Here is a 27,607-nt window from a genome sequence, read left to right as displayed (position 1 = left end):
CTCCATGCAAAGTATCCTAACTTATAAGTTGGAACTATTCAAGGTGTAGAAAATGGCAACAGTATACAGTTTTTTTGAGGATTGTGACATTTGTCATCACTTTATGATTTGGGTTTTATAAGATTAGTGATTTCCTCACAGAGCTACTCAAAAGAAAATATAAAACAGGAGCTAAAAAGTGTGAGAATTAAAGAAGCTAAAATTAGAAGTATTACATAGTTATTTGCTTTTCAAATTGTGGGTAAGCAGATACTAAAATTGTGCTTTAGTGATGCTTTCAGAGATGTCTTAGGAAATAATGGCATTTTCCATGAGGGAAAATTCTCCAGAAAATCTAGCTATGGCTCCTGAGGCTCTTACCCTTTTTCTGACTTGTGGCACACTTCTTCCAGCCCTTATTAATCACACTAATCAGAAACTTGTGATACTCAGAAGAGGTTTTACAAGAACCCCATGTGCCAATGCCCAGAAGTATGACAGAGCTTAGAATTATGTGGTGGTGTGCTTTTGGGCTGTAATATAGTCCAACTGTAGAATCAACTGGCTTTTGCCTTCTATGTTCCCTAGTCACGTTGTTAGCTCATCATCTGTGCCTGTGAAGGTAGATAGCTAGTCCTCTACTGATTTAAGCTGATTTATGGCTTATGTCCTACAAAATTGTAAACATATTTTGAATCAGCTGACCCTTAGCAGAATAATCTACCATGGATTGTAATTCAATTCAGAATTAAGACAGCAATTCATTCTGACCTAATGGGGCAACATCAACCACTTAGCCCATGGACTGGCAGTGCTGTCACTCACTTGTACATGTGTTTAGGAACTTTCCAGATTCCTGGAGGAGGATAAGTATGAGGAAAGACAGGGGGAAGGATTTTAATGTCTGTAGTCTCAGAAGAAAAACTTGCAGATTTCAAGAATAGAAGATAATCTGTCATCATATTACAACATTGCCTTTGGAAATAATTTAACTCTCATAAGTATTACCAGTAATTCTTTACAAGATTATAACCACCCCCTGGAATTCAACTTTCAATTGTAATTCTGAGTAAATTTTGCAAGTAGGTAAGAGTGTCATTATCAAACTTTAAAATATTAACACCATCTGAAAAAAACGCCTGTGGTTAGACCTCCGCTTGACTAATGGCATATTTTTATTTATAGACACAAGCCCTTTGCTCTAATAATGAAGAGATGGTAGGTGGTTATTGAGTCCCAACATGTGAGCTTCTAACTTTGCTTCATTGCATTGGCCACTGCAGGCAAAGTATCATCATGCCTTAATTGATGTATAGCTGTCTGGGTGTTTTTTTTTTCCCCTACCTTTTCATTCCCCTAAGGGCTACCACTGAGTTTTGAATTTTCTCCTAAAACATAATTATGACTGTTGTACTTACCTGTTTTGAATTATTTTTATTCTTCATTGTTTACAGAACAAGATCCAAACTACTTAGCATGATAATCAAAGATCTTCATTATCTTGTCTTTAGTGGATCCTTTCTGGAGAATCTAATCAGCCTATAAATCATCCTCCCCTCTCTGAGATTTCTGAGTCTTTTTCTGTCATGATCAGAGGTGTTTACCAGTAACTACGTTTATATTCTGTGACTGCCTGGATTTGACCATGTTTACACCTCTTCATTAGCCATAAAAATAAGATTCTCTTGCCTGGAAGTTTTAGATTTGTAACCTTCACAATTATTTAATTTGATCCTTACTGTGGTATTATTATATCACTGTATTATTATGTCATCTTAAATAGACAAAAACATTACGGCTTGAATAAACTATTTGCTAAATTCCCAGAGAGAGGATTAAAACATCAGCCTCTTAAGATTCAGGCTACACTGCTGCCATGAAAAAAAAACTTAAAATATGGTGTTATAATTAAAGAGCCTAATTTATAGGTTGGACACTGGTACCATTATTAAGAATCCATTTGTCTAATGTTATGTAAAAGTAACTGGGAAGTCCTAGCCAGAGCAATCAGGCAAGAGTAAGAAACAAAAGGCATCCACATAGGAGAAGAAGAAGTCAAACTATCTTTCTTCATAGATAATGATTTTATACCTACAAAACCCTAAAGACTCTACCAAAAGGCTCCTAGAACTGATAAATGACTTCAGTAAAGTTTTAGGATACAAAATCAGTGTAAAAAAACCTAGCATTTCTGCACACCAATAATGTTTAAGCTGAAAGCCAAATTAAGAACATAATCCCATTTACAATAGCCACACACACAAAATAAATCGCCTAGGAACACATTTGGCTGAGGAGGTGAAATATCTCTACCAGGAGAAAACATGCTAAAAGAAATCAAAGATGACACAAAGAAATGAAAAAAACATTCTATGCTCATGGATTGGGCAAATCAATATCATTAAAATGGCCCTAACTGCCCAAAGCAATATATAGATTCAACACTACCCCTATAAAACTACCAAAGTCTTTCTTCATAGAAATAGAAAATAACTATTCTAAAATACACATGGAACCAGAAAAGAGCCCAAATAGCCAAGCAATCCTAAGCAAAAAGAAGAAAGCCATAGGCATCACAGTACCTGACTTCAAATTATATTGTAAGGCTACAGAAATAAAAACAGGATTGTATTGGTTAAAAAAAAAAAGAGACACATAGACAAATGGAAAAAATAGAAACTCAAGAAAAAAATAAAGCTGCATACCTATAGCCATCTGATGTTTAACAAAATCAACAAAAATAAGCAATGGGAAAAAGACACCCTATTCAATAAATGGTGTTGGGTTAGCTGGCTAGCCAAAAAGCAGATTGAACCTGCATCCTTATCTTTCACCATATGCAAAAATTAAGTCAACATGGATTGAAGATTTAAATATAAGACCTCAAACTACAAGAATCCTAAAAAAAACCTAGGAAACACCATTCTGGACATCGGCCTTGGGAAAGAATTTATGACTAAGTCCTCTAACACAATTACAACACAAAAATTGACAAGTAGAAGCTAATTAAATTAAAGAGCTCTGCAAAGCAAAAGAAACTATCAGCAGAGTAAACAGGCAACCTACAGAATGAGAGAAAATATTTGCAAACTATGCATCCAGCAAAGGTCTCATATCCAGAATCTATAAGGAACTTAAATCAACAAACAAGAACCAAATAAACCCATTAAAAAATGAGCAAAGAACACGAACAGACATTTCTCAAAAGAAAACATACAAGCAGCCAACAAACATGAAAAAATGCTCTATATCACTAATCATCAGAGAAATGCAAATCAAAACCACAATGAGATACCATTCATTGCACACCAGTCAGAATAGGTGTTATTAGAAAGTCAAAAAACAACAAACGCTGGCAAGGGTGAAGAGAAAAGGAAATGCTTATGTTACCTGATGGAAGGTCTTGTCTGCGAGTTGTCCAGGTTCTTGGTGCATCCAACAAAGAGTTGAACAAAATGCAAAAAGAAGGCAACAAAAGAATGAAGCAATGAAAGAGCATCAAAAGTGAGATTTATCTAAATGAAAGTACACTCCAAAGAGTGGGAGCAGGCTTGAGCAAGTAGCTCAAGAGCTCTAATTACAATGTTCTTTAGCGGTTTTACTAAGCTAAAAGAATTTGGTAACACACCTAAGTGCCCTTTAGAGGCCTCCAATTGGTAACACCCTATGAAGGATTGGCTGGTGACCAGTCAGAGGCTAAGTAGAGACTTGGCCTGTGGTCAATCAGAGGCTGAAGTGGAAACTTCTGTCTTGTTATACAGGAGCAGGCTGTCTGCTGCCTAATCTTTCCTAGAACTAGATGCACCTGCGGTTCTTTTGCTTATCCCTTAACCCTCGGTTATCACAATTCTCTATTCTCCTACCTCACTTATATATACACTGTTGGTGGGAATGTAAATTTGTTCAGCCCCTGTGGAAAGCAGTTTGGAGATTTTTCAAAGAACTTAAAACAGAACTATCATTCAATCCAGTGATCCCAATACTGGGTATACATCCAAAAGAAAACAAATCATTCTACCAAAAGACACATTTGCTCATATGTTCATTGCAGCACTATTCACAATAGCAAATACATGGAATCAACCTAGGTACCCATCAACAATGGACTGGGTCAAGAAAATGTGCTACATATACACCACAGAATACTACACAACCATAAAAAATAACAAAATCATGTCATTTGCAGCAACACGGATGCAGCTAGAGGCCATTATCTTAAGTAAATTAGCACAGAAACAAAACCAAATGCAAAATGTTATTGCTTGTAAGTCAGAGCTAAACATTGGGTACAAATGGATGTAAAGATAGGAGTAATAGAAACTAGAGACTATTAGAAGGTGGAGGGAGGGATGGGGGGCAAGGACTGAAAAGGTAACTGTTGGGTGCTATGCACAGTACCTGGGTGATGGGATCATTTGTAGCCTATACTTCAGCATCACACAATATATCTAGGTAAATAAAGTGCACATGTACTCCCTGAATCTAAAATAAAAGTTGAAAAAAATAAATGTGTATTTTATGTTTAGTATACTACCCCAAATACTACTCATCAAATTTTTTGTCTTTCCAGAAATATGCCTAGCCACTTTATCTCTGCATTTTAAACATATTAACTAAAAAAGTCAAGGTAAACGTATATGTAAAAATATTTATTTCCAGTTCATAATTATCTTTAAGAAATTTTGAACAATAAAGTCACTTGACATTATTGATGCAAGTGTACTTCTATACCAATTGCAAGAGGCAGCTGGGAAAGGGAGAGATGGATACGTGTATGTAAAAGGAAGAGAGGTGGGAAATATATTTTTAAAAGTATACTCTATCCTAGTATTGTACTAGGTGTAATTTCTTAATCCTCAAAAAAAAATGAGACAAGTATTATTATCAGTATTTTACAATGAATCTGAGGAAAAGTGTCTTGTACATTTCTAAAAGGATTTATACTTTTTAATTTTTCCCAGAGCAGATAAGAGGCTTTTAGTGTGCCTCAGTCACTTGGAAATAGCAAAATAGTGGGAAAACACTAACTTACATGGTTTGGCTATGTCCCAACCCATATCTCATCTTGAATTATACTCCCATAATTCCCACGTGTTGTAGGAGGGACCTGATGGGAAATAATTAAATCATGGGGGCAGTTTCCCCCACAGTGTTTTCCTGGTAGAATAAGTCTCATGAGATCTGATGGTTTTATCAGGGTTTTCTGCTTTTGCGTCTTCCTCATTCTCTCTTTGCCTGCTGCCATCCATGTAAGAAGGGACTTGCTCCTCCTTGCCTTCCACCATGATTGTGAGGCTTCCCTAGCCACGTGGAACTGTAAGTCCAGTTAAATCTCTTCCTTTTGTAAATTGCAGTCTCGGGTATGTCTATATCAGCAGCATGAAAATGGACTAATACACCAACTCTATTTGCTTTAATTCAAAAAAGAAAAAAGGAATTTACTAGAAGAGTGAAGGATACCCCAGATCCTGGGGAGGTGACAGTTGATGAACAGCTCCCAGGACAGCATCAGGCGGATAAAAGTGAGTGAAGCTCCAGCATGAGCGAGGGGCAGAGGCTCCCATTGTGACGCACCTTTCCACTAGGGATCCAAGCAACCCAGGCCAAGGGAGAGCACCTTGTTTCTCCAAAGCCCTGGGGGAAATGTTGGGAGAAGTTTGGAGATGCAGAGAGGGAAAGACACTTGGAAAAGCTGTAGGCATTTTCTCAGATCCAGGACTTAAAGCAGGATGCCAGTTTTCACCTGGGCTCATGCAAAGTAAGCCATTTTTTGGCAACCCAGCAGTGTGGCCAAGCAAGCATTCCAGTCAGGTCAGAGATTGGTGCGCTTACTCTGGAGTGGGACAGGACCCCACAGCCAGAATTGAGTCACAAATGTGGAAAGCATCCCAGCAGTAGGCACTGGGATTGGGCTCTCTTCCATCACAGGTCTGAAGTGGGAGGAGAGTTTCTGAAGCCATTTTTTTCTCCTAGATGGTGAGATCTGCAGCCAGGGTCAGCCTTGCATCCTGGAACCAGTCTGCGTGTGTCATTGCTAGGTGCCCCAGCCTACTTTCCTGAGATCATGGGGCAGCAGCAATCTCTCTGTTTCACACCCAGGTGTATCTCCAGGTGCTTGGCGCACCCTCTCACCAGGATTAGCATCCTGAGCTGCCCCTCTCTTCCTGTGCAGAAATCCTGGTGCAGTAGCACATCCTCTGTTCTGCACATAGCAGGCCTCTGGTGCACCTGCCCTCCTGGAACAGGAAGTTGAGCTGCCATCCCCTACCCATGTAAAAAACTTGGTGTAGTGGCACTCCCTCCACTCTATACCCAGATATAACTTCAGGCATTTGGCACACCTGTTCCTGTAGATTAGGATCTTGGGCTACCTCTCCCTTCCCATGCAAATACCTTGTGGCAGTGGTTTCTCTGCTTCTTCCATGGACATATCACCCAGGATGAGGTGCACCTGCACCCCTAGAGTAGGTGTCTGAGCCACGCTTCCCATCCCCTGCATAGACCTTGTTGCAGCACCAGTTTCCTCCTTGCCAGAACAGATTTCCAGGCATTTGGCACATGCACTAGCTTGGATTAGGAGCCCGGGCTACCCCTCTTTTTAGATGCAGAAATCTTGGTGCAGCAGCGTTTTCTCCTCTCAATGCCCAGACCTATCTCCAGGCATTTGGAGCACCCATTCTTTTAGATTAGAAGTTTAGGCTGCCCCCTCATCCCCATGCAGGGAACTTGGAGCAGAGGATGTTTCTCAACTCCATGCCTAGGCACACGTCTGGATGGTAGGTGGCTGTGTACTGGATCCCTTGGAGCTGGTATTTGTGCCTGCCATTAGGGGACTTACAGGTGGGCCAACCTGGTCCAGCCTTGCCCAGCTTGGTCCCATTCTCCAGAGCTGAGCCGGGAGCCCAAGGCAACAGAGCTTTTTCTCAGAAAACAAGGACCAGGTATATACCCATCGGTATTGGCTACACAGCCAGGTCTTACCCAGAAAAGACACCAACTGGCCTGCAGGTTGAAGGGTGCAGCACAATAGGAAACCTGCTAACACAAGTGCACAACACTGGGGAATGAGATAGGCTCCCTGGGACCACTGCCACCTCAGTCTGCTAGGAGGCATTGAGCCTGCTCACATGCCCAGTACATCACTACTACAATCAACATTTGGGAAAGCCACCATGCAAGGCTATCTGCAACCAAGGAACTTTATGCAGACTGTTTGCCACGGAGAACACTCAGAAACAGAGATCTAACCCCCAGTGCAGTCTTCACCTAATGAATGGGGATTACAGTCTGCCGAAGTCCATCTTGGGCCAATGGAAATGTGGGCCAACACCAGCTGCTGAAGGTAGCACCGCCAAAGCTCAAGAACCGACGTGGAGAGGGGTTCATCTCTTGCCCTCTGCCTGTCTCCTGAGTGCACTGCTGATGACTTGGCAGTGGTTCTTCCCACTGGGGCCCGCAGAGTCAAGGTTGAAAGAGACTGCTGTGGTTTCTAAGGCGGCTTTACCCCAACTAAAGCCAAACACACTCAGGGGAGGAAGCTTTTCATGCTTCTCCTTTGCCTCCGTCCCACCCCCTCTTTCTGCTGGCTCTTACTCTTAAGTGCCACCTACTGGATTGAAGCCTGAATTACACCATCAAACAAAAATATATTGCTGCAACAAGCAAAGCCTGAGAAAGCCACTGCACGAACCTATCTGCAGCCAAGGAACCTGCACAGAGCCTTGGCACCCTGAAAGCACCCAAAAATGAAGCCAATCCATACACAAAATACTCTACAGTCATATTCCCCAGGGAAAAAAAGAATAGAAAATCAAAAGGCTTCATCCAGATGATAGAAAATTCAATAAAAAAGTGTCAGCTTTCTCAGATGAGAAAGAACCAGCACAAGAACTCCAGCAATACAAAAAGCCAGAATGTTTTGTCACCTCCAAAGAATCCCACTAGCTCCCAAGTAATGGATTCTAACAAGAATGAAATGTCTGAAATGACAAATATAGAATTTAGAATACGGGTGGCAAAGAAACTCAATGAGATCCAAGAGAAGTTGAAATCCACACAAAACCAGAAAAACAATCCAAGATTCGAAATAGAACATAACTATTTTCACAAAGAACTTCTGGAATTAAAAAATTCACTGGAGGAATTTCTAAATACAGTTGTAAACCTTAAGAATAGACTAGAGCAAACAGAAGAAAGAATTTCAGATTTCAAAGACTGTATCTTTGAATCAAACCAGTCAGACAAAAACAAAGTAAAAAGAATTTTAAAAAATGAACAAAGTTCTCAAGAAATATGGGATTATGTAAAATGACCAAATGTATGACTTATTGGCATTCTTGAGAGAGAAGAAGACAAAGCAAGCAACTTGGAAAACTTATTTGAGGATATAATCCTGGAAAAATTTTTCAATGTTGCTGGAGAGGTCAACATGCAGACATAAGAAATCCAGAGAACTCCTACAAGATAATATGCAAGATGACTATTGCCAAGTCATATAGTCATCACATTATCCAAGATCAATGTGATAGAAAAAATATTAAAGACAGCTAAAGAAGAGGGTCATGTTATCTGTAAAGGGAAACCCATAAGATTAACAGCAGACTTCTCAGCAGAAACCTTGAAAGCCAGAGAAGACTGGGGGGCCCACTTTTAGCACTTTCAAAGGAAATAAATGCCAGCCAAGAATTTCATATATCTGGTAAAACTAAGTTTCATAAACAAAGGAGAAATAAAGTATTTCCCAGACAAATAATGGTTAAGGGAATTTTCACCCCCCAGACCAACCCTACAAGAGATGCTTAAGGCTTAAGGGAATTCTAATTATGGAAATAAAACAATGGTACTTGCCACCATAAAAGCACATGCAAATACAGCCCAAGAACCTTATAAGTAACTACATATTTGAGATTACAAAGGAACTAGCTGACAGCACTGTGACAGGAATAAAATCTCACATATCAATATTAATCTTAAATGTAAATGACCTTAATGTCCCTCTTAAAATACATGAGGTAAAAATTTGGGCTAAAAACTCATCCTTTTGCTGTCTTCAAGAGACCTACTTCACATGTAACAACACCCATAGACTCAAAGTAAAGGAATGGAGAAAGAGCTATCACACAAGTGGAAAACAAAAAAGAGCAGAGGTCACTATTCTTCTATCAGATAAAATAGACTTTAAACCAAGAACAGTAAAAAAGGGATTAAGAAGGGAATTATATAATGATAAAAGGCTAAATTCAACAAGATTTAAGTATTCATTTTTTTCCCCAAGGAAAGCTGTTGAAGGAAGATTTAAGTATTCTAAATATATATGCACCCAATATTGGAGCACCCAGATTTATAAAACAATTACTTGTAGACCTAAGAAAAGATGTTGAAAGCCACACAATAATAGTGGGGGACATCAAAATTCCACTGATAGCAGTAGATAGATCATTGAGGCAGAAAACTAACAAAGAAATTCTGGACTTAAATTTGACACTTGACTAATTGGACCCAATAGTCATCTACAGAATACTCCACCCAACAACCACAGGATGTACATTCCTCTCATTTGCACATGGAACACACTTTAAGATTAACCACGTGCTTGGTCATAAAGCAAATCTCAATAAATTCAAAATAATTAGAATCATACAAAGCATCTTCTTGGACCAGAGTAGAATAAAAATAGAAATCAATACCAAGAGAAACTCTCAAAACCAAACAAGTACATGGAAACTAAGCAACTTACTCCTGAATGACTTTTGGAAAAACAACGAAATTAAGGCAGAAATAAAAGAAATTCTTTGAAACAAACAAAAATAGAGACACAACATACAAAAACCTCTGGGATATGGCAAAAGTGTTAACATGAAAGTTTATAGCCCTAAATGCCTATATCAAGCAGATAGAAAGGTATCAAATTAACAACCTAATCCCACAGATAAAAGAACTAGAAAAAGAAGAACAAATGAAACACAAAGCTACCAGAAGAAAAGAAATAACATCAGAGAAGAGTTAAATGTAAGTGAGACCCACAAAACCATACAAAGGATGAATGAAATAAAAAGTTTGTGTTTTGAAAGGATAAACAAAACAGATAGACTGCTAGGTAGATTAACAAAGAAAAAAGAGAGAATAAACACAATGAGAAATAAGAAAAATAACATCACAACCAATCCCACAGAAATATAAAAGATGCTCAGAGACTGTGTGAACATCTCTAGGCACACAGACTAGCATACCTAAAGGAAATGAATAAATTCCTGGAAACACAACCTCCCAAGATTGAACCAAGAAGAAATGGAAATCCTGAACAGAGAAATAACAAGTAATGAAATTGAATGATTAGAAAAAAACCTATCAATCAAAAAAGCCATTCAAATGGATTCACAGCTGAATTCTACCAGATGTGCAAAGAGCTGGTACCAATCCTATTGAAACTATTCCAAAATGTTGAGGAGGCGGGACTCCTCCCTAATTCATTCTATGAAACCAGTATCATCCTGATACCAAAATCTGGCAAAGACACGACAAAAAGGAAAACTACAGGCCAATACCACCGATGAACATAGATGCAGAAATCCTCAATAAAATACTAGCACACTGAATTTGGGAGCACATCCAAAAGTTAATTCATCATGATCAAGTGGGCCTTACTCTTGGGATGCAAGTTTGGTTATATATGCAAATCAATGTGTGATTCACCACACAGAATTAAAAACACAAATCATATGATCATGTCAATAGACACAGAAAAACCATTCAATAAGATCCAACACTCCTTCATGATAAAAAGCTCTCAACAGACTAGGCATTGAAGGAACATATCCCCAAATAGTAAGACCCATCTATGACAAATCCACAGTCAACATCATACTGAACAGACAAAAGCTGGAAACATTCTTCTTGAGAACTGGAACGTGACAAAGATGCCTAGTCTCAACACTCATATTCAATATAATACTGGAAAACCCAGCCAGAATAATCAGGCAAAAGAAAGAAAAGGCATCCAGATAGGAAAAGAGAAAATCAAATTATCTCTGTTTGCTGACAATATTATTCTATATCTAGAAATTCTTAGAGATTCACCCAAAAGACTTCTAGACTTGATAAATGACTTCAGCCAAGTTTCAGGATACAAAATCAATGTACAAAATACAGGAGCATTTCTATACACCCATAACATGCAAGCTGAGAGCCAAATCAATAATTCAATCCCATTTACAACAGCCACAAAAAAGTACCTAGGAATACATCTAACCAAGGAGGTGAAGGATCTCGACACAAAGAACTACAAAACAATGGTGAAGGAAATCATAGATGACATAAACAAATGGAAAAGCATTCCATGCTCATGGGTTAGAAGAATGAATATGGTTAAAAAGGCCATACTGTTCAAAGCAATGTACAAATTCAATGCTATTCCTATCAAATTACCAAAGTGATTTTTTTCCCAGAATGAGAAACAAATGGTAAAATTCACATGGAACCAAAAAGAGCCCAAATATCCAAGCAATCCTAATGAAAAGGACAAAGCTGGAGGCATCACATTACCTGATTTCAAACTATACTACAAGATCACAGTAACTAAAACAGCAGGGTACTGGTACAAAAATAGACGCAGACCAATGGAACAGAATGGAGCTCACTGAAATAAAGCCACACACTTACAACCAGCTGATCTTTGACAAAGCTGACAAAAAATAAATGATGAGGAAAGGACACCCTTTCAATAAATGGTGATGAGAAAACTAGCTAACATAATAAGCAGAAGAATGAAACTGGACCTTCTATGTATCACTAAATAAAAAATTAACTTGAGATGGATTACAAACTTAAATGTTAGACTGTTACATTCTAGATTTTATTCATCTGGAATGGAAATTATAGAAGAAAACTTAGGAAATACTCTGCTAAACACTGGCGTAGGCAAATAATTTATGATGAAAGCCCCAAAAGTAAATGCAACAAAAACAAACATTGTCAAGTGGGACTTAAGTAAACTGAAGAGCCTCTGCAAAGCAAAAAAAAAAAAAAAAAAATTATCAACAGAGTAAACAGACAACCTACAGAATGGGAGAAAATATTCACAAACTATGCATTTGACAAAGGTCTAATATCCAGCATCTAGAAGGAGCTTAAATAAATCAACAAGAAAAAACCAAACAACCCCATTAAAAAGTGGGCAAAGGACATGAACAGACACTTTTCGAAAGAAAACATACAAGCAGCCAACAAACATGAAAAAGTGCTCTACATCACTAATCATCCAAGAGATAGAAATCAGAACCACAATGAGATACCATCCGGCACCAGTCAGAGGCTATTATTAAAAAGTTAAAAAAAAAAAAAAAAGAGATGCTGGTGAGGTTGTGGAAAACAGGGAATGTTTATACACTGTTGGTGGAAATGCAAATTGGTTCATCCCCTTTGGAAAGCAGTTTGGAGATTTCTCAAAGAACTAAAAATAGAGCTACCATTTGACCCAGCAATTCCATTATAGAGTATATATCCCAAGGAAAAGAAATCATTTTAGCAAAAAGACACATGCACTCATATGTCTACTACAGCACTATTCACAATAGCAAATACATAGAATCAACCGAAGTGCCCATAAATAGTGGATTGGATAAAGAAAATGTGGTACATATACACCACGGAATACTATACAGCCATAAATAACAATGAAGTCATGTCCTTTGCAGCAACATGGAAGTGGCAGAAGGCTGTGATCCTAAGCAAACTAATATAGAAACAGAAATGCAGATATCACAAATTCTCACTTATATGTGGGAGCTAAATTTTGGGTTCCCATGGACATAAAGATAGAAACAGTAGTCACTGGGGACTCCAAAAGTTGGGAGGGAGGAAGAGAGGCAAGGGATGAAAAAATCCTTATTGAGTACTGCCTTCACTATCTGGGTGATGGGATCAATAGAAGCCCAAACCTCAGCATCATGCAACATATCCTTGTAACAAACCTGCATGTGTACCTCCAAATCTAAAATAAAAACGGAAATTAAAAAAAAGACAAATGGAAAAAAATAATGAAAGGGTTTGCACATTCATTACATCATAACTTTGCTATTAATGTTAATTTTGCAGAAAATTGTGTTAGCAAAAAATAAAACAACAAACAATAACAACTAAGAAACTAAAACAAACAAACCAAAAAACCAGGAGAATTGTTCTGATAAAGTTTTGGTAGTCAGGATGTGAGAGACTCTAAGGTAGTCAAGTCTCTCCAGTGAGATCTGAATTTACCTGGTGTCTTGGGAAAATTTAGTGACTGCGAATTACTGAACTGTGGCATATAAATGTGATGGCCAAAGTTTGAAAATCCAGTTTTAAACTATCTGTGTCACTATCTGCACCACTTTCATGGGTGTAGATGGAAAAGGTTATTTAGAGAAAAATCACACAGAATTTATTAGTTCAGCATTTGAGGTTTCAGTTACAGAAATCACTCAGTCCTAGTTATTTGGTAACATTCTTATGCACTGGGAATGGCTATAGTGCAATACTCATGTTCTCTCTTTGACTGCTATTTTGTGCCTTCGGGATTCCTATATTCATACACTAGATTTTTAAACTGTAATATACGAAAAAATAGCTCTTAATTGATGCTGTTTAAACAAAATTTTCCTTGGTCAAAAACTTTCGAGAAATTCATTCTAATTTTTTTTTTAGGGTATGTCAAAAACTACACTAGGGTAAAAACCTGTGTTAACTTTGTTTAAAGACTTGACAATATATTAGCTACAGTAAAAAATGTTTTGCTTGACATATTAGGTTGACGTAAAAGTAATTGCATTTTTTGCCATTAAAATTAATGGCAAAACTGCAATCGCTTTTGCACCAACCTATACTTACTGCAGTTTCTTAACAAAGAATGAAAGTCCTTGATAAGAAGCAAAACGTAGTCTCTTGCTGTTCTTAGTTATAATTTGTGACGTTTTCTAAGTACTACTACCTTAGATACCAATTAAATCAGAATACTTCTAGAGCAGAAAGCCATAAAATACTAAAGGTTTTAGGAGTCATCAATGCTACTATGTATACTTGATCTTTGAGAGAATAACTCAAGATAGTTTATTGACTTCTGAAAAATCATATTCACCGAAAAGAAGAATTACCAAGAAGAATGAAATAAAGTCACTTAGGGGACTGGATGAAGTAATGCTTACATTGTTGCTTTATTTTCCAGTGTTTACTTGATTTTTCCTTAAGAGAATTATATTTCTTGCTCTCATATTCTGAAGAAGTGCTTGATGTGGTTTCATCCTTGAATGTCTGAGACAGTTAGTAACCAAATAAGAAGGTGTTACATGGAAGCTAGCTGAGAAGGAAAATGTTCCCAGTATCTAATATAGATTTAAGAAATTTCTTCCTGCCAGCAGAAAATTTTTATCTAATACAAAATATGAACAATGTATCCATCTCTAATTCTTCTGCTTGCTTTTCCTACAGCAAATTATGTAAATCCAAGCATTGGTTAATAGTGAAAACATGTAGTTAGCCCACAATATTAGGAAATCTGGTTCCCAGGATTAGTCACAACCAAGGGCAACCCAGTGGAAAGGCACAGTGTATTAAATGTGTCTTCTACCAATTAAGTAGAAAATAGAGCAAACAAAATGGAAAAAGTAATAGGAGTATATGTCTCTCAGGCTAACTAGTTCATTTCTTTTATATGTCTGTTTGATTCCTTTTACATTCTTTTAGGATATGCATTCCTGGAAATATCAAAGATTAAGCTTTACAGACTATCAGACATGTGTGAGAATAATCACAAAAAAATTTTTATTTTTCAAATATAATATAAAAAGGCTACGGTGCCTTTTTGTTGTCAATTACTTGGTGATATGGTTTGGCTGTGTCCCCACCCAAATCTCATCTTGAACTGTAGCTCCCATAATTCCCACATGTTGCAATAGGGACTCAGTGGGAGATAATTGAATCACAGGGGTGGTTTCTCCCTTACTGTTCTCATGGTAGTGAATAAGTCTCACGATATCTGATGGTTTTATCAGGGGTTCCCTTTTCTCTTGGCTCTCACTTTCTCTCTGGCCTGCCACCATGTAAGACGTGCCTTTTGCCTTCTGCCATGATTGTGAGGCCCCCCTGCCCCAGCCACATGGAACTGTGAGTCCATTAAACCTTTTTCTTTATAACTTACCAACTCTCAGGTATGTCTTTATTAGCAGTGTGAAAATGGACTAATACCCTTGAAGAAGTAGAATGACTGATTTCAGCCTGTTGCACAATTTGAGGTTTTTGAATGATCAAAGTTTTCCAGAAATGACTGTTTCTCTTTCTGACTTCTGTTAACTCTTCCCTATGAGGCCAAAGCAAAAAGAGAAAGAGGGAAGGAGTACAATGGCAGCACCACATTCATTGGTCAACTCACAGGACTGAAAATTTTCAGTTTGAAGTGGGTCGTTTTTCCAGTGACTCTTGAAGGGAAGAAAAGTTTTTCCTACCCAGTAGAAAATATCAATTCACTGTTAGAGTAGGCTTCCTTGTGACTTACCTACAATGGAACTTCTCTTTGCAGCTGTGGTGGATCCACCAAGAGCTTCACAGCTTCATTGCTATTGCTTAATATGAGTCACACAGAATTTTTGAGGTAATAGGGAACCTATTGTCTTGCCACAGAAAATTTTAAAATGCAATCTTAACCCAAATTTCAAGCAAAAGTTTAAACTAGATTCATGTCTGATTAATGGAGTACAGGGCAATGATAGTACTAATTTTGTACTTTGGTGTTAATCTTGTGAATTTGCAAGGGAGAATTTGCAGGGACAAAATACCCTATGTTAAAACATAAGATAGGGCTGGGAATGGTGGGTCATGCCTTTAATCCCAGCACTTTGGGAGGCTGAGGCAAGCAGATCACTTGAGGTCAGGAGTTCGAGACCATCTTGGCCAACATGGTGAAACCCCATTTCTACTAAAAATACAAAAATTAGCCAGGCATGGTGGCATGCTTCTGTAGTCCCAGCTATTTGGGAGGAGGTTGAGGTGGGAGAATCACTTGAACCCAGGAGGCAGAGGGTGCAGTGAGCCAAGATTGCACCACTGTACTCCACCCTGGGTGACAGAGTGAGACTCTGTCTAAAAAAAACCAAAACAAACAAACAAACAAACAAAAAAATCATAAGATAGGCCTCTATTAAATGAGAGGATCTGATTGTAGGATTCTGCTGGAAATGCAATTTGGCATCATGTTGTACCTACAACTTTAATATTACCAGGCACTTCTTAAAGGATAAAACAAAGTGTCTGAAGAGATATCAGGGCACCATCTATCTAGACAAAGATATTTACATCGATTGAAAAGGTTAATTACTATAAGATAAACTAATAGGTTTGTTTTTTTCTCTAGAAAGAAGTGATACTGACAAACTCATTTGCCAAAGAAATGAATTTTAGACCAATATCCTTGATGAACATTGATGCAAAAATCCTCAATAAAATACTGGCAAACCAAATCCAGCAGCACATCAAAAAGCTTATCCACCATGATCAAGTGGGCTTCATCCCTGGGATGCAAGGCTGGTTCAACATACGCAAATCAATAAATGTAATCCAGCATATAAACAGAACCAAAGACAAAAACCACATGATTATCTCAATAGATGCAGAAAAGGCCTTTGACAAAATTCAACAACCCTTCATGCTAAAAACTCTCAATAAATTAGGTATTGATGGGATGTATCTCAAAATAATGAGAGCTATCTATGACAAAAACCCACAGCCAATATCATTCTGAATGGGCAAAAACTGGAAGCATTCCCTTTGAAAACTGGCACAAGACAGGGATGCCCTCTCTCACCACTCCTATTCAACATAGTGTTGGAAGTTCTGGCCAGGGCAATTAGGCAGGAGAAAGAAATAAAGGGTATTCAATTAGGAAAAGAGGAAGTCAAATTGTCCCTGTTTGCAGATGACATGATTGTGTATCTAGAAAACCCCATTGTCTCAGCCCAAAATCTCCTTAAGCTGATAAGCAACTTCAGCAAAGTCTCAGGATACAAAATCAATGTACAAAAATCACAAGCATTCTTATACACCAATAACAGACAAACAGAGAGCCAAGTCATGAGTGAACTCCCATTCACAATTGCTTCAAAGAGAATAAAATACCTAGGAATCCAACTTACAAGGGATGTGAAGGACCTCTTCAAGGAGAACTATGAACCACTGCTCAGTGAAATAAAAGAGGATACCAACAAATGGAAGAACATTCCATGCTCATGGTAGGAAGAATCAATATCATGAAAATAGCCATACTGCCCAAGGTAATTTATAGACTCAATGCCATCCCCATCAAGCTACCAATGACTTTCTTCACAGAATTGGAAAAAATTACTTTAAAGTTCATATGGAACCAAAAAAGAGCTCGTATCGCCAAGTCAATCCTAAGTCAAAAGAACAAAGCCGGAGATATCACACTACCTGACTTCAAACTATACTACAAGGCTACAGTAACCAAAACAGCATGGTAGTGGTACCAAAACAGAGATATAGATCAATGGAACAGAACAGAGCTCTCAGGAATAATGCCGCATATCTACATCCATCTGATCTTTGACAAACCTGACAAAAAAAAGAAATGGGGAAAGGATTCCCTATTTAATAAATGGTGCTGGGAAAACTGGCTAGCCATATGTGGAAAGCTGAAACTGGATCCTTTCCTTACACCTTATACAAAAATTAATTCAAGATGGATTAAAGACTTACATGTTAGACCTAAAACCATAAAAACCATAGAAGAAAACCTAGGCAATACCATTCCGGACATAGGCATGGGCAAGGACTTTATGTCTAAAACACCAAAAGCAATGGCAACAAAAGCCAAAATTGACAAATGGGATCTAATTAAACTCAAGAGCTTCTGCACAGCAAAAGAAACTACCACCAGAGTGAACAGGCAACATACAGAATGGGAGAACATTTTTGCAACCTACTCATCTGACAAAGGGCTAATATCCAGAATCTACAATGAACTCCAACAAATTTACAAGGAAAAAAAAAAACCCCATCAAAAAGTGGGTGAAGGATATGAACAGACACTTCTCAAAAGAAGACATTTATGCAGCCAAAAAACACATGAAAAAATGCTCATCATCACCAGCCGTCAGAGAAATGCAAATCAAAACCACAATGAGATACCATCTCACACCAGTTAGAATGGCAATCATTAAAAAGTCTGGAAACAACAGGTGCTGGAGAGGATGTGGAGAAACAGGAACACTTTTACACTGTTGGTGGGACTGTAAACTAATTCAACCATTGTGGAAGTCAGTGTGGCGATTCCTCAGGGATCTAGAACTAGAAATACCATTTGACCCAGCCATCCCATTACTGGGTATATACCCAAAGAATTATAAATCATGCTGCTATAAAGATAAGTGCACACGTATGTTTATTGAGGCATTATTCACGATAGCAAAGACTTGGAACCAACCCAAATGTCCAACAATGATAGACTGGATTAAGAAAATGTGACACATATACACCATGGAATACTATGCAGCCATAAAAAATGATGAGTTCATGTCCTTTGTAGGGACATGGATGTAACTGGAAACCATCATTCTCAGCATACTATTGCAAGGACAAAATCCCAAACACTGCATGTTCTCACTCATAGGTGGGAATTGAACAATGAGAACACATGGACACAGGAAGGGGAACATCACACTCTGGGGACTGTTGTGGGGTGGGGGCAGGGGGGAGGGATAGCATTAGGAGATATACCTCATGCTAAATGACAAGTTAATGGGTGCAGCACAGCAACATGGCACATGTATACATATGTAACAAACCTGCACATTGTGCACATGTACCCTAAAACTTAAAGTATAATAATAATAAAATAAAAAAAAATCACATACACCATTTAAAACAATGCAATTAACTTTTAAGAAGATATTCATAGTTTTAGGGAAAAAAAATCCTGACACTTGTCAAAGATGCTAGAAAAGCCAGTGAAGTAAAAGGAATTGATGGAATAGCAAATGAAATAAAACAAAGGATGATAAAAATTCTAGGTTTGAGAGATCTCTGGAATGAAGCTGAATTGCAGTGAGACTGACTGTAACTTGTGGCCTGACCTTGAGCTCTGCCCCAGTGACCTTGATATGCTCAACAGGATTTCTGCTCTGTTCTATTTAAAAGGAAAACAAAAATCCCTCTCTGTGTTTTCCCTTCTTTTCCTTCTTCTTCATTTTTCCTAAAATGCCTTTCTTAATTTAGGTTCAATTTTCAGACAATGCATATTGCTGGAAGAAAAAAAATGAATTATGTCATTAAATATGTTATTTCTTCTACTCTACAGTTTATTTATTCTTCAAGTAATATTCCAAGAAGATCTGCTTTGTTCTTACAGCTTTTACCATTACTTTATAAATCCATTGATTTAATAAATGCTTTTGGCAAATAGAGGATGTTTTTTTCTATACCCAGGAATTAGCTAAACAGAAGCCATTACAGAAGATCTTTTGCTGAAATTTTTAATTATTGGCCACGTCTCTTGAATAAATCAGTAGCGTATTCCAGGAATCAAAGTGGTTTATATTGTAGAGATATTGACTATACCTATGACTTTTTAAAGAAGTTTAGAAATACCAGAGTCCCAGAATGCCTGCCCTTTATAGAATAATCAAGTACATTAGTCACTAATAAAAAGAACCTCATCTTGGTTGATGTGTACCTCTTCAATATCAATTAATTGTCACAGCACATTATGGAACTCACTAGGTGAAGAATATGGTACTGGCTACTTTAGAAATCAATATGTAGACGTCAAAGTGGAAACGAAGACACTAATGAGTAGATTCAGAGAAAAATCCATTTGAAATGTGCTTTTAATTTATAAGTCTGAAGTGTTATGGACTGACAAAATAAGTGAGAAATAAAGTTTAATTTTTATGTAATAGATTAGGCCAGGGATTCTGCTGCACTGGGGATAAACTCAAGCAGTTTTGATGAGCAGAAATTCTGGAAATTATGTTAATCCAAGGGTTTCTGCCAAGTTTTATGATGTTTAAAACGCCAATGAAGGGCAGGAATGGAAAAGTGTAAATGAAAGCCCGGATAGTTCCCCATGTCTTAAGGCATATACTCTTATAAATTGGGGTAGAAAAGAGATCTGGCAAAGAATGACACACAGCTGATAGGATGATGTTCACCCTTATGAACACCCAGAAAGGCTTCTCAAGGGCCAGTTTGTTTCTGAAGTGAGAATTGTTATTGAAAAACTGTTGTGTCACTTATGAAATACAGTATTTAAGGTTTAGTGTATACAATAATACAGGGTAACATGTATATATAATGATTATAGAAATGTGTTAAGTGTAATAAAAAATTGCTATGGTTATAATGTGTGTTCCCTCCAAAATTTATGTTGAAACTTAATCACCATTGTGTTAAGAGGAGAGGCCTTTTGAAAAATGATTAAGGCTTGAGAGCGGAGTCCTCATGAATGAATTAGTGCTCAATAAAAGAGCTGGAGGGAACTAGCTTAGGTCGTTTGTGCTCTTCTGTCCTTTCTGCCATGTGAGGAGACTTAGATGGAGCCATCTATGAGGAACGAGCCTTCACCAGACACTGAACCTACTAGTGCCTTGATCTTTGATTTCCCAGCCTCTAGAACTGTGAGAAAATAAATTTATCTTGTTTATAAACTAACCAATCTCAGGCATTTTGTTAATAGCACAACAAACTAGGATCTGTTATATTATGCAAAATATAATTTCCATCACTATTTACATAGTTTTTCTTTATCTTTTTCTCTTTTGCCAAACATACAATTCCGTTTCACATTAACTGTACAAATAATATGACTCCACTGAAATAATTTTAATAATTATTTTTGTGTAACTTTCATTTAAGGAGTGGCTTATTCTGTATTAGGACTTTGCTGATACTTTTAGATATTTAATTTGATACTTACAACAACACTGTGAGATAGAGATTGTTTTCCCATTTTACAAATGATGAATCTGACAGAGAAATTAATACTTATGTAATCAGGGTTTTAGCACACTTCAATTCAATCTGACTCCTATACAGTAGGTGGTGTTCATTGAGCTTGAATGTACATATACTATACACACACATAGTACAGTACAATTGTGTTTCTTTCTAAATTGCATAACTTCAGTGCAATTGATAAAATATTACAATCGTATTCAATCCATTTTTGTTTTTATATTCTGAATCACTGAAAGAAAATCCGTTGCAGAGAAGAATTAATGTTTGAGGGGCCTCAAACCAAAGTAACGAGGATGCCACTGGTTTCATCCACTGTTATATCCTTTAGAATCTACTCTTCGCAGAAGACTAGTTATTGGATCTAGATAAATACTAAAAATATAAATACCTAATGTTTAATAAGGCCTAATTATGAATCAGGGACTTTATATTTACAATGTTATGAGTTGAATTTTATCTCCTCAAAATTCATATGTTGTAATCCTAAGTCTGAGTACCTCAAAATGTGACCTTATTTAAAAATAGGGTCGTTGCAGCTGTAATTAGTAAGTTAAGGTGAGGTCTTAACTGGGTAGTAGAGTGAGCTCCTAACTCAGTAAGAGTGGTGTTCTTATAACAAGAATTCCACGTGGGAAGAAAGAGATGAATACTGAGGGAAACTGATGTGAACACAGGGTGACAACGGCCATCTACAAGCACAGGAGACAGGCCTGGAACAGACCTTTCCCTCGCAGTCTGCAGAAGGAGCCAACCCCGCCCACACCCTGATTTTGGACTTCTAGGCCTCCAGAACTGTGAGGCAATACATTTCTGTTGTTTAAGCCACCCAGTTTGTGGTGCTTCGTTAAGGTAGTTCCAGCAAGCTAATACATATATCGTTTCATTGAATCTTCACAGCAAATCTATGTGGCAGGCTTTCTTATTATCTCCACTTCACCAGTGAGGGGACAGATACCCAGAAACGTTAACTACCAGTTACTAATGACCTGACTGGGCTGTGATGCTGGATTCCTTCCTGTCTCCATCAGAAGCAGACTCATCTCCCTTATTACTACAGAGATTTTTTTTTTTTTTTTTGAGATGGAGTTTCACTTTGTCGCCCAGGCTGGAGTGCAGTGGCATGATCTTGGCTCACTGCAAGCTCCGCCTCCTGGGTTCATGCCATTCTCCTGCCTCAGCCTCCCGAGTAGCTGGGACTGCAGGCGCCCGCCACCACGCCCGGCTAATTGTTTTGTAGAGATGGGGTTTCACTGTGTTAGCCAGGATGGTCTCGATCTCCTGACCTCATGATCCGCCCGCCTCGGCCTCCCAAAGTGCTGGGATTACAAGAGTGAGCCACCACGCCCCGCCAATACTACAGAGATTTTTACAACACCCAGAAAAACATGTTTCTGGTGTGAATTAAAAAGATTGACTTTATACTTTGACTCTCAACAGCTTAAAAGAGTTAATGAAGTTTCCTGGGATACTGAGTAGAGAGTGAAAAGTCAGCTTTTCAGGTCCCAAGAGTGTACTACCTGCCTGTCACCATCACAGACACAGGCACACACACACACACAGGCACTCCCAAACTGGTGTTTATAATATGATGTAAAAATTATGTTAGGGAAGCTTTTTTCCCAGTTTTCCTCTAAAGAATCCCAAGCTCTCTGGGCTCCTTGGGACAGGCACTGAGTGAACACTGAGACTCCAGAGGCTGAGAATAGGTACCTGGGCCAAGAATTGCAGCTCCTCCTGAGATATGATGTTCTGCATTGGTATGACCTCCAAATCACACCAGTCCTTTTATTAATAACAACTGAAGGATGAATTGTTTATGCAGCCAGTAAAATGGGCCATTATTTTCTTAGATTGTTGCTAACACTTCAAGGTGATTTATTTCTCCTTGTTATTGCTCTGTTTGTACCTTTGGTATTGGAGACCTGATTTAACCAAAAGTTTCCATTTTAAGTGATCTAAAATAGCATAAGGTTAGTTCTAAACTAATCTCTTAAAGAATGATTAGATTTTTATTGTGGTAAATGATTGTTCAACAACTAAGGGTGAACAAAATGGAAAGTTACATACATTGCATCCTCTTGTCTCCTCTTGCATATCTGTTTTGAGGCATTGTAGGAGGAAAATGCTTTTGTAAATAGAGCAGGAAGTTTGGAATTAAGGTGAGTTTGAATCTGGCTTCATTATTTGTGTTATCATGTTGTTTACTTCCTTAAGAATTTGAGCCACAGTTTTTTCAACTAAAAAACAGAGATAACAGTCCATAATTTTTAATGGATTTTAAGGTTTAAGGAAAATAATGCATATAAAAATTTTATTGTAGCGTACTTACTACATAGTAGGCCCAATTTTTTTCCATTTTCTTTAGTTTGGGAAATTTGATTTTAAAATGCTGCTTTTAAGGTACATATTTTATATTCCCAGCAAGAGATGATGAGATGGCACCATGTATCCACAATAACAACAAAAATTTAAAAACAGATGATACCAAGTAGAGGCAATAATGTGGAGAAATGAGCACTCATATACATTGCTATTGGGTGAGCAAAACTAAAAATAATTTTGGAGAAGCTGAAAGAGTATTTAATGAATTTGTGTAGGTATACTTCCAAATTACCTAGAAATTCTACCACAAGGCACATTACCAGAGGAATTCTTTCACATATGCATAGAGAAGCACACATAAGAACGTTTGGCATGGCAGTTTTTGAAATAAGAATTAGAAACAACTGAAATAATTAAAAGGCAGAATGCATGAATACAATGTCTATTCATGTGATGGGAGGCTATACAATGTTAAAAGGAATGAACTAGACCTGCACACATCAAAACTGATCAATTTCAACATCTCAAAACCACAATTTTTGAGAGAAAACAGATACTTGACCCTGGATGCCTACAGAAGGGTGGAGAGGTAGATGAGCAAAGTTTGGGTGATAAAATGAACCAAAAATGATGACCTAGGCCTGGACCAATATGCATAATTGTGCTGTGAACTGAGTCTGACAGATTTTATCAATCTCATTGTGTTTTCCTATGGTTCATATAATAACAAATGAAACAGTAACAATAGTAGACATATTACATATTTTTATTCCTCAAATTATTTATATTGAGGGGTGATAGAAACAATTTGGTGCCATTAAAAAAATAGGCAAGATTTTGCTTTGCTGAGACTTTTCCCCCTTCTAGTTGGCTCACTTGGACAGGACAGGATCTAAAGACAGACTCCATGTGGGCTTGCTCTTTTGTGGCCCCCTTCTGGCCCTTGTAAACATTTATTAAACCTTTGCCCCTGACAACTCCTGGTCAGTGCCAGTGATCAGAACCTCTCCTTTAATTTTCTAGTCAGACTACCTTTTGTTTTAGATTTTCAAGGCATCAGATATCACTCTGTCATATTTTCCTAACTGCGAAGGAAACAGAAATTAGGTTTTCAGAGGAGACTCTTTGGAAACCAACTCACAAGTCTTGTGGTAAGAGGAAAGCACTCCTTTTTGGGGGAGTTGGGACACACAGTGTAACTCTCTCCAGTGAAATCTCTTCACAGTTTCTCTTCCTCTAATCTCCAGCAACCCAATCATTTTATACTCTGAAAGTGGATGAAGAACTTAAGAGTTGAGTATTTTTCCCTTTTGTTTTGTATCTTCTTTTTTTATCTGTGCTCCACTCTAAGCTCCTATTACATTTATTCTCTGCTTCTAGAGGCCAAGGAAACCAGTTTCTCATTTTAGAATCTCCACTGCTTATGCAGTGTCTGGCACATAGTAGGTGCTTAATAAATGCTTTTAAAGTTCACCTGGAATAGTATAACAGCCTCCTCTCTCTCTGCTTTCATTTTTCCACTCCCTGCTATTCGTCATTTTTCCACACAGCAACCAAAGTGAGTCTTTAAAAATGTCAATCTGAAATGTCATGCCCTGGCCTTAAACCTTCAGTGAGCACCTACCACAGAGTATGAATTAAATTCAATCTTTATCATGATGTACAAGGCCCTGTCTGACTTGGTCCCGATTATTCTTTCCTCTTGCTAACTCCTCACCAGCTACATGGGCCTCTTTGCTGCTCCGACTTGTCAAGCAAAATACTACCCTAGGAATTTTGTGTTTGCTATTCCTTTTGATAACCTCTATCCTCAGACATTTGTATGCCTTCCTCCTTCCCTTCTTTCACATCTCTGCTTAACATTTCCCTCAGCTAAGATGCCTTCCAAAACCACTTTACCTTAAATAGCATCTCTCTTCAACACTTCTATTTTCTTATGTGGCTTTATTTCTTCATAGCCCTACCTGACAATATATGTCATTTGTCACTGCCTATTAGATTGGGAGCTCCAAGAGGAAAGGGATTTCATTGGTTTTTGTGCATTGCATATCCCTAGTACCTAGGTCAGCCCCTGGCAGATAGCAAGTGTCACCCTTAGCGGTATGTTTTATATTCTTACTTTTCAATAACTTTCATATTGAGCTGAAAACACATAGAGTAGAATTCATGTCTTAAAAATTAGCAAAATGTATTAATTCGTTCCTGTAATGAAAATGTTTTTTCCCCTTTTGAATTCTAAATATGCCTATCAATTTTTCTTGGTTTGTGAAAAAATAAATTATGACCTTTAACCTTTAAGATGTCTGATTAATTTATTCTATGAGAATAGTATAACACCATAAAAGCAATGCACACTTTAAAGATATTTCTTGAAAATAGTTATCCAACTCTAATAATTGTGAAATCCAGTGATAATCCTATTTCACTTTAGAGAAAAATCATCCATGTAAGAGCTGTAAAAAGGATTAAACAAATGTGGAGTGATCAAGTCTTAAGTTTTATAACATGGGGGATTCTTCGCAATTCTGGAGAGTCTGGGCATTATTATAAATAAGTCCCTACGCATATCGTGCATCATCTGTAGGCTGACTATGTAATATGCCTCTATATGTAAAAGTCTTGTCGCACATCTAAATGTCATATTTAGATGTGTCACATTTAGATGTGAGACAAAACTTTTATATGTAGAATATGGTTAATATGATTCATTTAAAATGATGGATTTTTTATTAATATTTGGTAATACTTTCTTTCCTGGCCAATGAATATTTTAAAAGTGGAGCTACTGTCGTATGGATGCAAGGGAAATGTTTTTAGCTTAAAAGAAAGACTTGTGCACCCCCTCCCCCCAGCAAATATGGGTAAACAGTGATGTAATTGACAACTGTCATTTTACAGGTAAGGACAGGGAAATGCAGAGAGCTGCGTGCAGTGTTTGAGGGCAGGTTTCCATCAGGTGAGTCCTGTCCCTAGGGCCTGCCCCTTCAGTATCATCAATTTCTTATTTTCTTGGAACTCAGAGATGGGCCCTTTATGCATGTCTGTTTTCCCCCTCCCTTTATTTCTCTCTCTTCCCTTGTTTTGTGCTTCATCAGTTCCTTTGGGCCTTCAAAAAATTACTGACTTTGCAATATAGAACTGAACCATTAAAATTTTATTGTGCATATGTTTGCTGAAAGACCCTTTGGCCCGAGGGAATTCAAAGCAAAAGATCACAGGAGTGTTGAGGATGGACCTTATCATGAACCACCTGGGCCAATGATCTACACCATATCTGAATAAAACTGAGAAAGAAACTTACGTCATGAAATGTTTCAAGTGCTTAAAGCTGATTTAGGCTCTAAGAGTCACCAGTCAGAAAACAATTAATTAGACATATGGGACATTACATTTCAGAGATGTAACTGTGCGTTATTAACAATTACAAATATGTTGGAATACTTTAGGAAGCACAGAATAAACATACAGAAACTCAATATAAAGCATACACACATACTTGAGTTCATGTGAGAAAAACAAGACTTTCTAAAAAATTTGCATGCAATTTTTTCCTTTTAGCTTCGTATTTATATTTATATTTTTGTATAGGCAGGTTCTTGCTTTGTTGCCCAGGTCTTGAACTCCTGGCCTCAAGTGATTCTCCTGCCTCTGCCTCCTGAAGTGCTGGGATTACAGGTATGAGCCACCATGCCTGGCCCTTTTAGCTTTTTATTTTCACAGAATTTCGTGAGAAATGTTTCAAAAAACAGCACAAAAATTCCTTTATAATTGATTTACTTGCAGAAACTGACCCTTTGACCTCTGAATACTTTAGTGGACATTTCCTAAAAATAATATTCTCTCACATAACCACAGAATAAAGATCAAAATTAGAAAATTATTATTGATATTATACTCCTTTCTACTCTGCAGACCCAATTCAAATGTTACGGATTATTGCAATCATATTGTATTTTGTAAGAAAGGAACATCCCAAATCAGTGTTGCATGCAGTTGTCTCCTTTATTTTGACTCTTTAGTCTCCTTTATTTTAGAAAACTGTGTGTAGCTTTTAAATTTAACTGTAAATTAAATATAATAATATATGCACCAATCATAAATGTTCAGTTTGATTAATTTTAGCAATTATATATATGTATGTAACCATCGCCCAAAACAAGACAGGATATTTCCTCAGCCCAGACAAATGTTCCTTTGTGCTCATTTCCAGTCAAGTCTGTTCTCCCCAAGAAGTAATTACTTTTTGATTTCTTTTTATTATTATTATTATTATACTTTAAGTTTTAGGGTACATGTGCACAATGTGCAGGTTAGT

This window comes from Pongo abelii, chromosome 1 (genome assembly GCF_028885655.2).
Source record: "Pongo abelii isolate AG06213 chromosome 1, NHGRI_mPonAbe1-v2.0_pri, whole genome shotgun sequence".
Lineage (NCBI taxonomy): Eukaryota > Metazoa > Chordata > Mammalia > Primates > Hominidae > Pongo > Pongo abelii.
Note: the sequence above shows the minus strand (reverse complement) of the source record.